This window comes from Eleginops maclovinus, chromosome 18 (genome assembly GCF_036324505.1).
Source record: "Eleginops maclovinus isolate JMC-PN-2008 ecotype Puerto Natales chromosome 18, JC_Emac_rtc_rv5, whole genome shotgun sequence".
NCBI classification, from domain to species: Eukaryota; Metazoa; Chordata; class Actinopteri; order Perciformes; family Eleginopidae; genus Eleginops; species Eleginops maclovinus.
Window position 1 is genome coordinate 26,942,098 of NC_086366.1, and position 13,899 is coordinate 26,955,996.

At 41.6% G+C, this 13,899-nt stretch overlaps 1 protein-coding gene across 1 annotated transcript in view; it reads left to right on the forward strand.

Moving 5' to 3' along the window:
- Positions 1–5,209: 5,209 nt before the first annotated feature.
- slc8a2b (solute carrier family 8 member 2b) overlaps positions 5,210–13,899 on the forward strand; it is a 69,137-nt gene continuing 60,447 nt past the window's right edge. The window contains exon 1 of the mRNA XM_063907832.1: positions 5,210–5,268. The gene's annotated coding sequence lies outside the window, so the exon portion shown is untranslated. The remainder of the gene's footprint in view (positions 5,269–13,899) is intronic.

Here is a 13,899-nt window from a genome sequence, read left to right on the forward strand (position 1 = left end):
CAGGGAGCAGGCCTTGAAATGGAAAGATTAAAAGAGATTAAGCCATTATGGTGAACAACATTAAATGGATGTTTTGATGAGTTTTTCCAGATCCTTCTGGCTGTAGGAGAGACCAATATGTTAGCTTTAGTGGATCGATGTATTCTAATTTTGTTTGATCAGATTAGGAGATCATTGGGTGTCAGTAGCAGCATGTTAACAAGGACTGCACAAGTTGAAAATGAAATAAAGACATGAAAATAAACAGAAAATATACACAAAGAAATATGTGTATCAATAGAGTATCTACAGAATACACAAAATAATGAGGAATAAACAAGAATGTCTTCCTTTAGCCTTCACTTGGTTTGCAGAAAAGACTAAGGTAACAACTTCTTAAGCATTAATAAACCAGAATATATCATTTTTGGGTTGTTTGTATGTTTTACATTTTAGGAATTGCACATATAAGAGATAAGAAAAGATTGACAACACGTTTTCTGTCTGTTTGGTAAAACTTGAAATATAGCCAACGGCTGCCTAAATTAGCTTAGCATAAAGATTGGAAACAGGGAAACTAGTCTAACTCAACCAAATGTTTACAGATGTTAAGGAGAGTTTATTACCAGACTGTTCCTCTGCAGGGACCAGTTATTTTCCCACTGGTTGTCTGGCAGCTGTTTTCCTCCAGGAAGTACTTCACCACACAGAACCGCTTTTAAAAATGTTTTACATGTGAGATACAACATTTTAATTGGTATGTGTCAGAGATGCTGATTGGTGGATTTTATTATAATTACTTAAACCTCCCCCTGGAAACTCATCTGTGTGCTGCTAGTTCTCATTTGCTTTAATTACTGTATGAATATTGATGTTGATGCCACTGATATTATCTCAAAGTCTAACTGGCTGCATGGCAGGTGATACATGACAGTGTGACATGCTGGGAGTCTGGAAACATTTAGATGAGTAGAGACTGTAATGTACCTGTGCAGTGGGCTGCAATACAATAATGAATTTAGCCCCTCTATAAACTGAAACTAAATGTTTTTTAATGGAATTGTGACCTAAAGATCTGAAATTCTGAATTGTTAGAGTGAATTCACACCCCTACCTTCTACCACTACACACAAATCACCCCCCTGACTTTATTCTTAGGAGGGTCCCCAGCCCCCAGTGAGGATATGATAAGATATTATTTATGTTAGAAACTCAGCTTTGATAGATTTATCCTTGAAAAACATACTCTCTGTCTTGTGGAAAACCTGAACAGGGTAAAGAAGCATTTCTAGGGTGCAGTGGATGTTAACCTTTAGAAATACTTTTGATATGTGTCAGCGGGGAGATAAACAGGCAGAGAGCGGCGGCACCATGGAGAGTAAAAGAGCACAGTGATTAGACAGACAGCTCGCAGGAGGGGACCATTCCTTGGTGAACTTTAACGTCTGCTCTCCTGATTAATGCCGCCGTAGAGACCGTGTTGCATCAACCTTTAGCCCAGACCTTTACGCCAGCCCGGTCTGAGGGGTGGGAGCAGGGGAGCAGCGATAGAGAAAACCTGATGTTTACTGGAGTGTCACCAACTACTCAGACAAGCTCTCTGCTCCTCATTTACACCTGCACACACACTGGGAAGTCTCATTCACTGACAGCTTATTATTCCAAATAACTCAACACTGCAGCTTTCAGTACAAAAATAGGAAAATATAAATAAATAAATAGATTCTTATTATAACTTTCACCATAAAAAACATGTCTAACCCTTTAAACAAACCGATGGAAGAAGAAGTATTCAGATCTTTTACTGAAGTATAAGAACAATTCTAGTAGTATTAACACTCAATGGGGCAAAAGTTAAATTGATTTGCAGAATAATTCGCCTGGACTGAGGGGAGAAGGGGAACATTGAACCTATGGGGAACATCATGGGGGTCATATGACTGACGAGCTTTGGAAGGCTGGCGTGGGCCGAGGCCACGGTGGGGAAACTCTGGAAAACACTTTCTAACAAGTGTTTTTGACAGCATACACTAATATTTAATTTTATTCTCACTATAAACAAATGACATATTCTCCAAAACTGCACCAAGTGATGCAACCGTCTCAATTAAATGTTAAAATAATAGTTTTCCATTAGCTTCTGGGCAAATCTAATCCAGCTGGAACTGAATTGCAGTATATCCCATACAGCTGATTTAACAAGTTTATATAAACACTCTTTTTCAATTATAAAAAGCTTCGTATTTTTAAATGTGGCTGGGATGACACAACCCCTTACACTCGCATCGCTCATAGGCAAAGGTAAGACAGAGGGAGCTTCACACATTGAAAAGATACAACGCTGGTCAAAATTCAGATTAGAACTCTAAAAAAGGTCCACTCTGTCAGGCCTTGTGTTTGTGGGTGTAATCCATCACATCTGTGACCAGCGAAATAATCTCAGGGTGATGACAGATCAGCTGACAGATGTGTTCGATGGCAGATCCATCAGTGCATCTCTACTCTCGTGGCGAGGTGTCTACTGTCCCCTCCACTGGGTCGCATTAGATGAGTTCACTTTACAGAGCAGGGGGTCACCGCTGTGTGCATCTCCGACCAGCCGCCAGCCCTCAGCAGATCTATTGACAGAGTGAAGCATCCATCACCATGGTAAAAGTCATCAACTTGGGATGAGGGAGGAAGAGCAGTCTGCTCCTGTAGAGGCAGATTATCTGATTTTAGACAAACTCTAAAATTCTTTGTTTGTCACACACTATCAGGCACATCTTTTGTTTTCAATGCAGCCTTCGGTATGTCATTATTCATTCTCCCACAATCAGAGGTTTAATGACGCGCCAAATATAATATGACCTCATAACGTTTACTAGACTTTTGCATTCAGGGAGAAAAGGCCACCGCTGCATGGAGATGTAATGAATATTACATTATTATGATATTATTTTCTTGTTAGCAGTCTTGTGTTAATGAGAGGGAGTAATGGGAAGGGTTTTTTAACGGGGATCATAAAAAGAGTGCCTGGCATTTACATTTTACTATTCAGTAAAAATCACTTTTATTAAAGCAATGCTTTGACGTAAGGAAGTGTTCACTGAGCTGGATGTGCACCCTAACCACAGTGTTTTTATATATTGATGGCAGTTTAAGTTGAACTTTGGGTTAGCTAACTGACCTTATAACAGTTTGACTTCACGATTTGACGAGGTGCACCTCTCTCAAGGAGACAGTGTTCTTTGGGGAGGACAGGTTCCACTGAGATTCCCCCCCTCGTTGACCGGATCCTGGGTCCAGCCTCTTAATTATTGCATCACTTGTTTGAATGTGTTTGATTCTTTATGAGAAGATTGGAACATTTTTATTAGGCAAAAATGTTCCAATTCCCCTTTAATCCCAATGTTTATAGATCATTTTAAGGGTGCCCAATTCTGCTTTTCCGGGTTTCCCTTTCCTGTTTTTGTGCATGTAAATGGTCTGCAAAGGCTAAAATCCCTGTGTTCCCTCTAGAGTGAGTTTCTCTCCCACACACTCCCCCCCTGCCTGAAACACCTCCATTGCACTCCTTTGTTTACTTCTTTAACATAGTGACATCACTGGAACACTCATGCTTCTATTGGCTAGTTCTCCAACACATTGTTTATGATAGGCTTAGGGGCGGGACATCTCTAAGCAGTTGACCAATAACAACAGAGCCATCCAGCTGACGCAGACTGCACTCTGGTTTCAGACAGAGGGTGAAAAGAGGTGCTGCAGCACAGGCAGTATGAGAAAAATAAAGAGCTTTCTGAACATTAAAGCATGGAGACATGTCCCAGTAGAGACACTACATACTTACTTGAACCTGAAATTAAGCAGAAAAAGGGCCCCTTTAAGACAATACAACTGGAACTGAACTCTTTCAGTTTTAGCGGCTTTTAAAAGCTGAATTGTATTACAAGCTGTGAAATGTGAAATTCATGTGGTTGTAATCTGAGAGCACCCTCCTGACATATCGATACACATGTCATCTGCTTTCATCCGTCAATTCTCCTCTCATACCATCTCTGAAAATACTGCACACACACACACACACACACACACACACACACACACACACACACACACACACACACACACACACACACACACACACACACACACACACACACACACACACACACCTACATACACACATACACTACACACACACTTTCATTTGTTTTTTTGTATTATCCTGACCCTCCTGTGGGGATGATTGCTCACCTAATGAAGGGACCTTTATGAAAATGAGACCTGACCAGTGATGACATGTATAGCTGCATGTTCTCATTCCACAAATGATGTGGGCTTTGTAGATAAATGCTGTGCTTTCTTGAGAACATCAGCTCTGATTAAAAGAGGCGGCATTCATCCTTTGTAAGGAGCAGTTGCCATATCTACTAATATTATTAAAGTGAATTAGTGGTCAACCAATCAGAGTGGAGATTATGAGGTGGAGTTGCAGTCTCACAGACTTCTGAGGGCATCCTTTTGGGCATCCAGTTCCCTCCACCCAGTCAGTTGGATACTGACATTCCTTGAGTCAGAGGAGGTGCAGTGCAGCCATCTTACTGATAAACCCTTACCTAAACTAGATTATAGCTCTTTCAAAGCCTTCTTCTACGTTTTTCGCACCTTAACTGGAAAACAAAACCGCCAATTGTATTTGTAATTGTATACAACACTCCTGCTCATTCTTCTTAGAGCTTTTTAGAATTTAAAAGTCGTTATTGCTGGTTAATATGGCAGTGATAATAATGCCCCAATGTGAGGGTTTTCCTATTTTCTTTATTTGATCAGGTTCAGTCAGAATGTACCAACTCACTGCTTTAACCATACCTTCTACCATGTTCTGACATATGATATTGTTAATTAGCCTGTTAGGCCAACTTACCTGCATTGGAAGTCTGTCTGATAGTGCTATACATTTAAAAGAAGAGATTCCATTGGCATTAAACTAAATACCATTCCTCAGTTTTCCTATCTTAATCCATTTTCTAAATGTATTATTGAACTCTCTCGCTCTCTGTCTTTCTCTCGTTAAAGTATGTGGTTCTCCTTATCAATGTTAGAATGATAGTTATGATAGTGAGCTTTGTAATGTTTTAAAAACAAGTGAAACTTATCATCTGTTAATCTCTCTCTCTCTCTCTCTCTCTCTCTCTCTCTCTCTCTCTCTCTCTCTCTCTCTCGCTCTCTCTCTCTCTGTGTCTGCAGCCTGCAGTGAGTAGGAGCTTTATGTGGAACAAGATTTGAAGAAAGAAATCAGAACTAGTGGTGAGTGTCTTTCCTTTTGTCTGGGCTGACACTGCCATGGAGAGGAGGCATGGCAGAGGATGGGTTAAAAGTGCAGACAGTGTTGAACACACTGTGGGTCAGATCCTCCTCACCTGCAGCAGTCCCACCCTCAGACTTCTGTGGTTGTCGAATGTAGGTTTTAAAAGCCTGGGGTAAAAGTAACAAAATGCATTAGATATCTACTTGCTATCTACTCAAGTATACATGTTATGCTTATTTATACTACATTACAGAGGAAAATATTGCCTCTAACTCTAACAATATATATCTTCATCTATAAATGGAAAGATACAAAAGAGTATTAAAGGGACAGCTCACATCAAAGAGGCCCAGCTTTTTGGGGGTGTTCCTTCTCCTGTAGTGTGTTGTATAGGTTTTTGTGCATGTAAATGGTCTGCAAAGGCTAAAATACCTTTGTTCTCTTCCACACACTCCCCACTTGTGGTTATCTTTTTGCCGCACACATGAATATAATAAGACTCTGAGCATGCGCTGTTCATTTTCACAGGGGGGCAGCCCGGCTCAAAAGGCACACTGTGGACACTAATCAGAGTGAAGCAGCAATGCAGAGACGACTAAACATGATATATTGAACAAATATTTCATACATATTTGGGGAATTATTATTTGAATTCATTTCTGCTGACCGTAGCTGAGGCTGTGCCCTAATAACGAGTCTCTACTACAAGATTGTGTGGTGAGAGTTTCAGTGTTGAAGTATTTTTCAAAACACACTAATCATTCAATAATCAGATGTGCACAGTGGTATGCATCGTGGTATACAGCTGAATATGAGGTACCAACATTTGAACACACATACAGTATGTAGACATGTGAGCGGAGCGTACAGTCTATGGTGTGGAGCTGTTTCCTGAAGGTTTAGTGGCTAAAAGGCTAGAGCAATGTATTCTGGGTAACAGCAAGGGCTCATTAGTTTTAACCCAGGCAAGTGGTGATGAATGGGCACTGTTGTGTGGGTCATTGCTGTATTTGTGTGTTTGTTGTGTGCGTGTGTGTGCGTGTGTCTCTGTGTGTGTCAGTACAGTGTATCTGTGTGTGTACATCAGCACAGTGGTAAATAACCCTGCATTAAGCAGCCAGGCCTCATCAGAGTGATTTGTGTGTTTGTTTGTGTATATACGCTGACGTGTGTGTGTGTCGGCTGAATTGTTCTCAGCCAGATATGACATTGATAAATGTTTTTATGGATGAAGTAAGGCAAAGTGTGGCACCACTGAGTTAACTATTAGTGTGAGTGTGTTTGTGTGTGTGTGTGTGTGTGTGTGTGTGTGTGTGTGTGTGTGTGTGTGTGTGTGTGTGTGTGTGTGTGTGTGTGTGTGTGTGTGTGTGTGTGTGTGTGTGTGTGTGTGTGTGTGTGTGTGTGTGTGTGTGTGTGTGTGTGTTTTACATTGAGGAGGTTGATGAGCCCTGGAGATGTGTTTACAGTCAAAGCATGATGAAAAGGAGATATTAACATATTTCAGAGAGTGGAAACCTATTGTGAGAGAATCAGTGTTCTGGCCTCCCTCCCATGTTTCTGCTCCTTGATGTGATATCAGGGGTACTGAAAAAGAAACAGGATAGATTTTCTATGTACATTTGCAATGGAAATCTCAACATGTTGGCAACAGTTGTGTTCTGTTAGTTTATCCTGAAATACCTCCAGTAGCTCCTTGATCCGGAACATTTTTATACTAACACCTATTGTGTACAACTGTTTAGACTTTTTAGTGTCTGATGGCTTCAGATTACTCTCCCAAATATTTGAGGTTAAAGCAGAGTTTATTATTGTTTTTGAAATATGTGAAATGAATGTTTCATAACCCTAGGTACTCATTTACAATTATAATCAATTAATCCAATTTCAAGTATTTCTCTTTATGATAATTTTGAATTTTTTGAAACCCATTCAGGTTTCTTATGATTTATATCAAAAAGCCATAGTACTTGCAATGCTTTAAGCTAGTACAGGTTGAATCTGAAGACACTTCCTGCCAATGCTGCAACACAAAGCATGCCCAGCGAACTGATGCACAGCAGGAAGTCCAGAGTCAAGTCCGACCGGAGGGCTGATGAGTCTGTTCCTTCAAAACTGGTGGAAGAGGTTCAGAGAAGTTTGTTCCTGCTTTAGATTAGTCTTTGTTGGGACGCACCGATAGGGCCAGGATAATGGTGAAGTTAAATTCTGATATCCTAATTTGAAATCAGCTGATCTGCCCCTGGCATAGTTCATCATTTAGGCCAGGCAACATGAGAAGCTGCCTGCTGAAGGTTGTGAACACTGCTTAGCTTTTTGCCTACCCGGGTGTCAGAGCAGCCAATCTGAATATCACAGTCTCACATTCACACACTCTTCTCACATGCAGTGTGATGCTCACACTGCAGAGCTGTCATAAAGCAGGACAGCACAGCAACAGCAGCGTGCAGAACACAGTGGCGTTCCTCTGATCTATTTTAGCTAATAATGGACCATCTGTATTATTTAGCTCCACTGGCCTCATGAGGATCAGCTTCTAACATATCCTTTGTCCATAAAGTGTATTACTGTATTATTATATGTTCAGAATCAGAATTCCTTTATTAGTTGTTAAAATAAAGCATATCGATAGAGACGTTGTCTTTCAGTTAAGCTCCTTCACACTAATTAAAAACTCCATGTTAGAGGTACAGTGCTTTACTTGTCTGTGGTTACTGTATAAGTGTTTCCTGATCCATGTAATCCATAACAAAAGATGAGTAGAGACAACTGGGCTCACTAAATTAATCCATCTGTCATCCTCAAAACACACAGACTCAAATTTCCATATCTGTTTGTTTGAAATCCAGAGTGAGTTAAGTGCAAATGATTCGACAGTCTAGGAGTAAGTGAATCTTTTACATTGTTTGTTTTGTTTAAATAGTTTATATGATATGACACACACTTGTTGTTGGGTTGCTCAAACAAGCATCCGTCTTTTTGCAAGTGGAAAAAGCTGAGGTGGAATTGGCTCTGATAGACATCTGGTAAACAGCTGCCGAGGTGAATCCAGGAGTAAAGTGAGGTCTCTTATTGATTTCACGTCTGGACTCCGCTTCAGTGAAGTAGAACAGAGCAAACAGTGCATGGATAGGACAATCAGAGGCCATACTTTAGCGGAATATTGAAACAACGACAGGGGTGCAAAACGCATGACTGACCACTCCCCTCTACCACACAACACCATAAGTCGGCACGGCGGCCTACATCGAACACAAAGTCCATCCTCTTGTCCTTTGGAGCAGCTGATCCTTCACTTTTTTTTTTTTTTTGTCAATGTATTTTTATTGAGGTTTTAAACATAGACATAAACAAGCCCTTGAGACAACATATAAGAAATTGAGACAAAATAACAGCAAATTCTCAAATATAGATACAAACAATCACACAACAGCACAAACACAGTGATTACCCAATTACTTCACATCTCAGTCAGAGCTAAGTGGCACCGTCAGCTGTTCTACATAAGAAATAAATGGACGCTATGCTACATCAAATTTCCCCATTGATCCATTCAGTGTGTATCTCAGTTTTTCAATCTTAAGGAAAAACATAACATCACAGATCCATCTCCCAAATGAAGGCGGGCGGTCATTTTTCCAGTGTAAGAGAATGAGCCGCCTCGCTAGGAGGGAGGAGTAGGCCATACCATTTAATTGTGGCTTTCGTAGAGGAAGATCCTCCATTGGTACACCAACAATTCCAATAAAAGGACATGGATGAATAGTGAAACCTGAAATTGCTGAATATACCTCGAATATTGAGGACCAAAATGCTGTTAAACTAGAGCATGACCAGAATGTATGATAAAGAGTGGCAGGTGCTTGCTTACACCTATCACACATAGGACTTACCCCTGAAAAGATGTTGGATAGTTTAACCTTGGACATATGAAGCCTATGTACAATTTTAAACTGAATAAGGCTATGTCTCGCACAAATGGAGGAAGAGTGAATTCTTTGAATTATGCTATCCCAGTGATCCTCAGATATATTTGTATTCATATCCCTTTCCCAGTTTTCTTTTATGATGGAAAGGGAAGAACCTTCCATTTCAAATATATTTGTGTATAGCCTTGATATCGTCCCCCTCACCTCAGACAGGGTTTCAAGCAGTGCTCGAATTATGTTTTTGTCTTCAAGGGGGTCTCTCTATTTTATAAAAACAAGTTGGACTCCCCGCCCCCCCCCCCCCCATAACCTAACATGTCAATTAAATAGCCGCGAATAGGTGCGAATGGCGCTTTTGCGCACGGTAGACACAACTTACACACGTAACACACGCACAACACAACACAACAGACAGATTTTTTGGGGTTTGTTTTACAGAAATCGGTTCCATTTAATTCAAACATATTATTGATTGTCCATATTTGATTCCAATATCGCAATACATACAAATACATAGATTAAACATATTCTTTTGAATTTCAGTTTAGCTAGACTGCATTATGTAGCCTATATTGGCTTTGTCAAACAACATAGAAGAAAGCGCAACTTCAACAGACATTCTCAGCACTTGTCAAATCATGTAACCCAATGAACGCATATATAGACAAAACACTCGCATCATGTAGGCCTAACAATTCAGTTCGATGCTCTGATCATGTTTGACCGTGTTGGGCTTTACGGAAATAGATTAAACATATTCTTTTGAATTTCAGTTTAGGGACAGGCTAGACTGTGAACTGTTATGCATTATGTAGCCTATGGCTTTGTCAAACAACATAGAAGAAAGCACAAGTTCAACAGCAAACATGACATTCTCAGGACTTGTCAAATAATGTAACCCAATGAACGCATATATAGACAAAACTCACCCATCATGTAACAATTCAGTTCGATGCTCTGATCATGTTTGTTGGGCTTTACGGAGACAAAAGAGACCAAACTGCCCTGCTCTCAGCTGGCTGGGGCCTGCGCCCAGGAATCCATGATGCTGATGTCCGGTGGCCACTCTTAATCCATGAGTGGACAAACGGCACGGGGTTGAATTTCTCAATAGGAGGTCCATTCAAGTCAATGAATAGCAGGGCAGTGAGGCTCGCTGCACGCAGTCCGTTCCTAGTTTTATCGTCTGTGTCATTGCAAGCCGAGAAACCCCTCTCACACTCCGCTGAGGTCGGGAGTATAGTGCGGCATGCGACGATAAGTTTCTTAAGAGTATTCCCCTGAGAACCTTGAAGCTTCCAATCTCGGAATTCCTCGATAGCCTCGGTAGAAGATTCACAGAGGAGTTTTGCGAATCTCCCCACTTCGCGCTCTCCAAATAGCATTAGGTCTGACCTCTCTGCAGGCCAAAAGTGCTGATCTAGAGGCTTGAGCATGGCAATAAGTTCACTGTCAGGAAGACGTGATCTGAGATTATCAAGGATGGACTGATAAAACTGGGGTTTATTAATCTTAGGCTGCGTTTCCCTAAGCACAACGCCTTTGAACCGACCACTTGCTATGCCTGCGCGAATCTTGGATTCCGTTTTACCGGCATCTTCTTTCATAGCAGACAGTATCTCGATGGTTTGATGGATTTGTCTGCTGCCATCCACCAGAGACGTGTCCCTTCTCTGTAGTCTCAATGAGAGCCCCTGCAGTTCACGAAGCACATCTTTCATCACTGCCAAATCGGAGAGGAAGCCAGTAGATGTCAGATGCTTGAGTAGGCCACCATACTTCGCCCTCTCCACACCGTTGCGCGAGGCATCTTCGCTGGCCATTGTAAAGTGCTGTGCCAAAACAGGAAAATCTTTCACCACAGCTTTAACTGTCCGGAAACTGCTTGCCACCCACCTGATTGTGAAGACTTTGCCTATTTTTAAAATCTGCATGTTTAGTTCCCTAGCAGCATTTTCAAGCTCCCGTGCGTTTTTGGTGGATTGGTGATACAGACTATGAAGCTTTGAAATAAAAATGTCAAAATGGTTGCACCCAGCCACAGCCTTCAAAGAATCATTAACAGCTAGTTCTAATCGGTGTGCCAGGCAATGTACATCCTGCAGTCGAGGGAAGTCTTGTTTAAGTCTTTCAATGAGTCCTGTATGCCTACCGGTAAGGACAGCGGCTCCGTCTGTGGTTATGCTGATGAAGTTCCTCTTAAGAAATTCTGCCTCTATCCCCACATTTTGAAGACTGTCTTTTAACGCATTGTAAAGAGATCCTGCATCTCCTTTTTCCAACTCAACAATGTCCAAAAACACGTTCTCTACGTCTCCATTACCTGTTACATCGCACCTCATGTAGATAATCATATAGGAGCGTCCGTGCACAGTGCTTTCATCCAACGTTATGCTGATACGTGAGTCGAGTTTCAAGACATGGGAAAGTCTTCTTTTCATTTCATCTGCTATATGTTTCACAATAGCAGCACAGGAGTGATCGGAGCGGTGTGCAGGGCCCACTGTTGCACCATTAAGCTCATTAACTGTCATGATCGGCGTCATTTTGGTGTATGGCAATCTCTCTTTGGCTATAGTGTACGCCGCCCTAAATGAGCTTGATGTAACGTCGATGGCAGCCAAACTCAGCTCTACAACTTTGGTGGGCAGAACATCTTTTTGTTTTAATTCTGCTATCTCCACTGCTCTTTTATGAGCAAGGCTGTCCCGGTGCAGGTAAATCTTCTTACGTAATTGCTTTTGCAATGAGCTACTGACGGTCCCATTAACCCATGCATCCGAAAGGTGCACCCCAGTCTTTTTTTCATGGAGCAAGAGAGTTTTTGCTGCCTGGCAGGGAGCGCACCCAAGGCCACTCTCACTTGTACACAACCATGGATTTCTCTCCTTCCACGATCGCCACTGTGTGAGCCCCCAGTTCTGAGGCAGGTGGCGCAGGTGCTTCAGTTCCATATCGGTCCCGGACCCCGACCCCGTCTCCGCAGCCTCTTCTCCGTCCAATTCCTCCTCAACGTCCTCATCGTCATTGGTAAGTGTCCCAGCTAAAACATCATGATGACTGGTTGTAGCCACAACGTCCTCTGGCTCAGTAGAGTTAGGCGCCTGGCTAGAACTAGCTGTTGCTAGGCCATTTTCTGATTCTAAATCTGCAACTATTTTTGTTTTTTTAGTGGTAAAACCGAAACTGGTCAGGGCCGAATATGAATTCGGTGCAGGTGGCCTTTTTTTCGGCGGCATAACTGGCAATTACATTTAAATTTAAGATGTGTTGTTGGTCTTTACCTCAAAAGCACATTTTTATGTGACTTCTTCCGACTTGCGAGTGCTGTCAAATCGATCTTATCCAGTTTGCTCACGTAGCCTAGTGGTGTGGTGGTGAAGTGCAGTATGCTGCGCTCTTGAGCGTATAAGCACGTCCGGTATTAGGCTATTTTAATGTAACGTCTTTAATGGTTGGAGACCGCAAAGGGATGGATAATGAGTGTTGTTTACGATTAAATTACAATGCAATATATGGCAGACACCTTCAGATATGAGAGACCCCCTCAAAAATGTGACTTTGTTGCTTTCATGGGAGCCAGTCATCACTCTATGGGAGCTCGGCTCCCTCTGGCTCCCACGTAATTCGAGCACTGGTTTCAAGGATCAAATCAAGCAGTGATTTTGGTGGTAATGAAGGAAATTGAGTAAAGTCATTCCGTACAAAATGCCTGACTTGTAAGTATCTGAACAAAGTATGAGCTGGCAAAGAACATTCCAGTCCAACCTGATCAAATGACATGAAGATGCCATCCTTGTATAACATCTTTATACTCAACACTCCATTTTTAAGTCACTGAGTAAATGTATTATCCAAAAGAGAGGCAGGGAATAAGTGATTGGCTCTGATGGGAGAACTGACATGGAGACTAACCCATAATTTTTTTCTGAACTGAGACCAGATTTTTAAGGAGTGACGCACTACTAGATTCTGGCAGGTCTGGGGAACATGTAAGGGAATAGAGGAACACAAGAGAGCAGAAAGTGAGATGGGACAACGGGAACTAGATTATATTTGCAACCAGCCTGGGAGATCCAGGCAGGACATATCCCATCGCCAACACAAGAAGTTCCTAATATTGGCAGCCCAATAGTAGATTTGAAAGTTAGGTACAGCCATCCCACCATGTATTTTAGGTCTTTGCAGGAACAACTTCCTGATCCTAGGTGTTTTATTATTCCAAATAAAGGATGAGAAGAGACTGTCAAGTTTTGTAAAGAATGCTTTTGTAAGAAAATATGGGACGCATTGAAACAAAAATAAACATTTGGGGAGGACATTCATTTTAATGATGCTGATTCGTCAAGCTAAAGATAGGGGCATGGTGGACCAGCGAGTGAGATCCTGCTGGGTACAGTCCAGAAGTGATGTAAAATTGGCCCTCAAGAGTTGAGAATGGGACTTTGTGATACACACACCAAGATAATTAGACTTATTATCACCTTCTTGAAAGTTAGAGAGTGAAATGAGGGCTGACAAGATGCTGTAGTAATGGGTAGAAGCTCACTTTTGCCTAGGTTAAGTTTATACCCTGACAAACTGCATGACATGACAGCACCCCCCCCCCCCCCCCCCTCTAAAATGCTTAACAATTTAAACACATTTCAAACATAATTACTGTTTATAGTAAAACCATGCACTCGTAACCAAAACGTGGTCAGT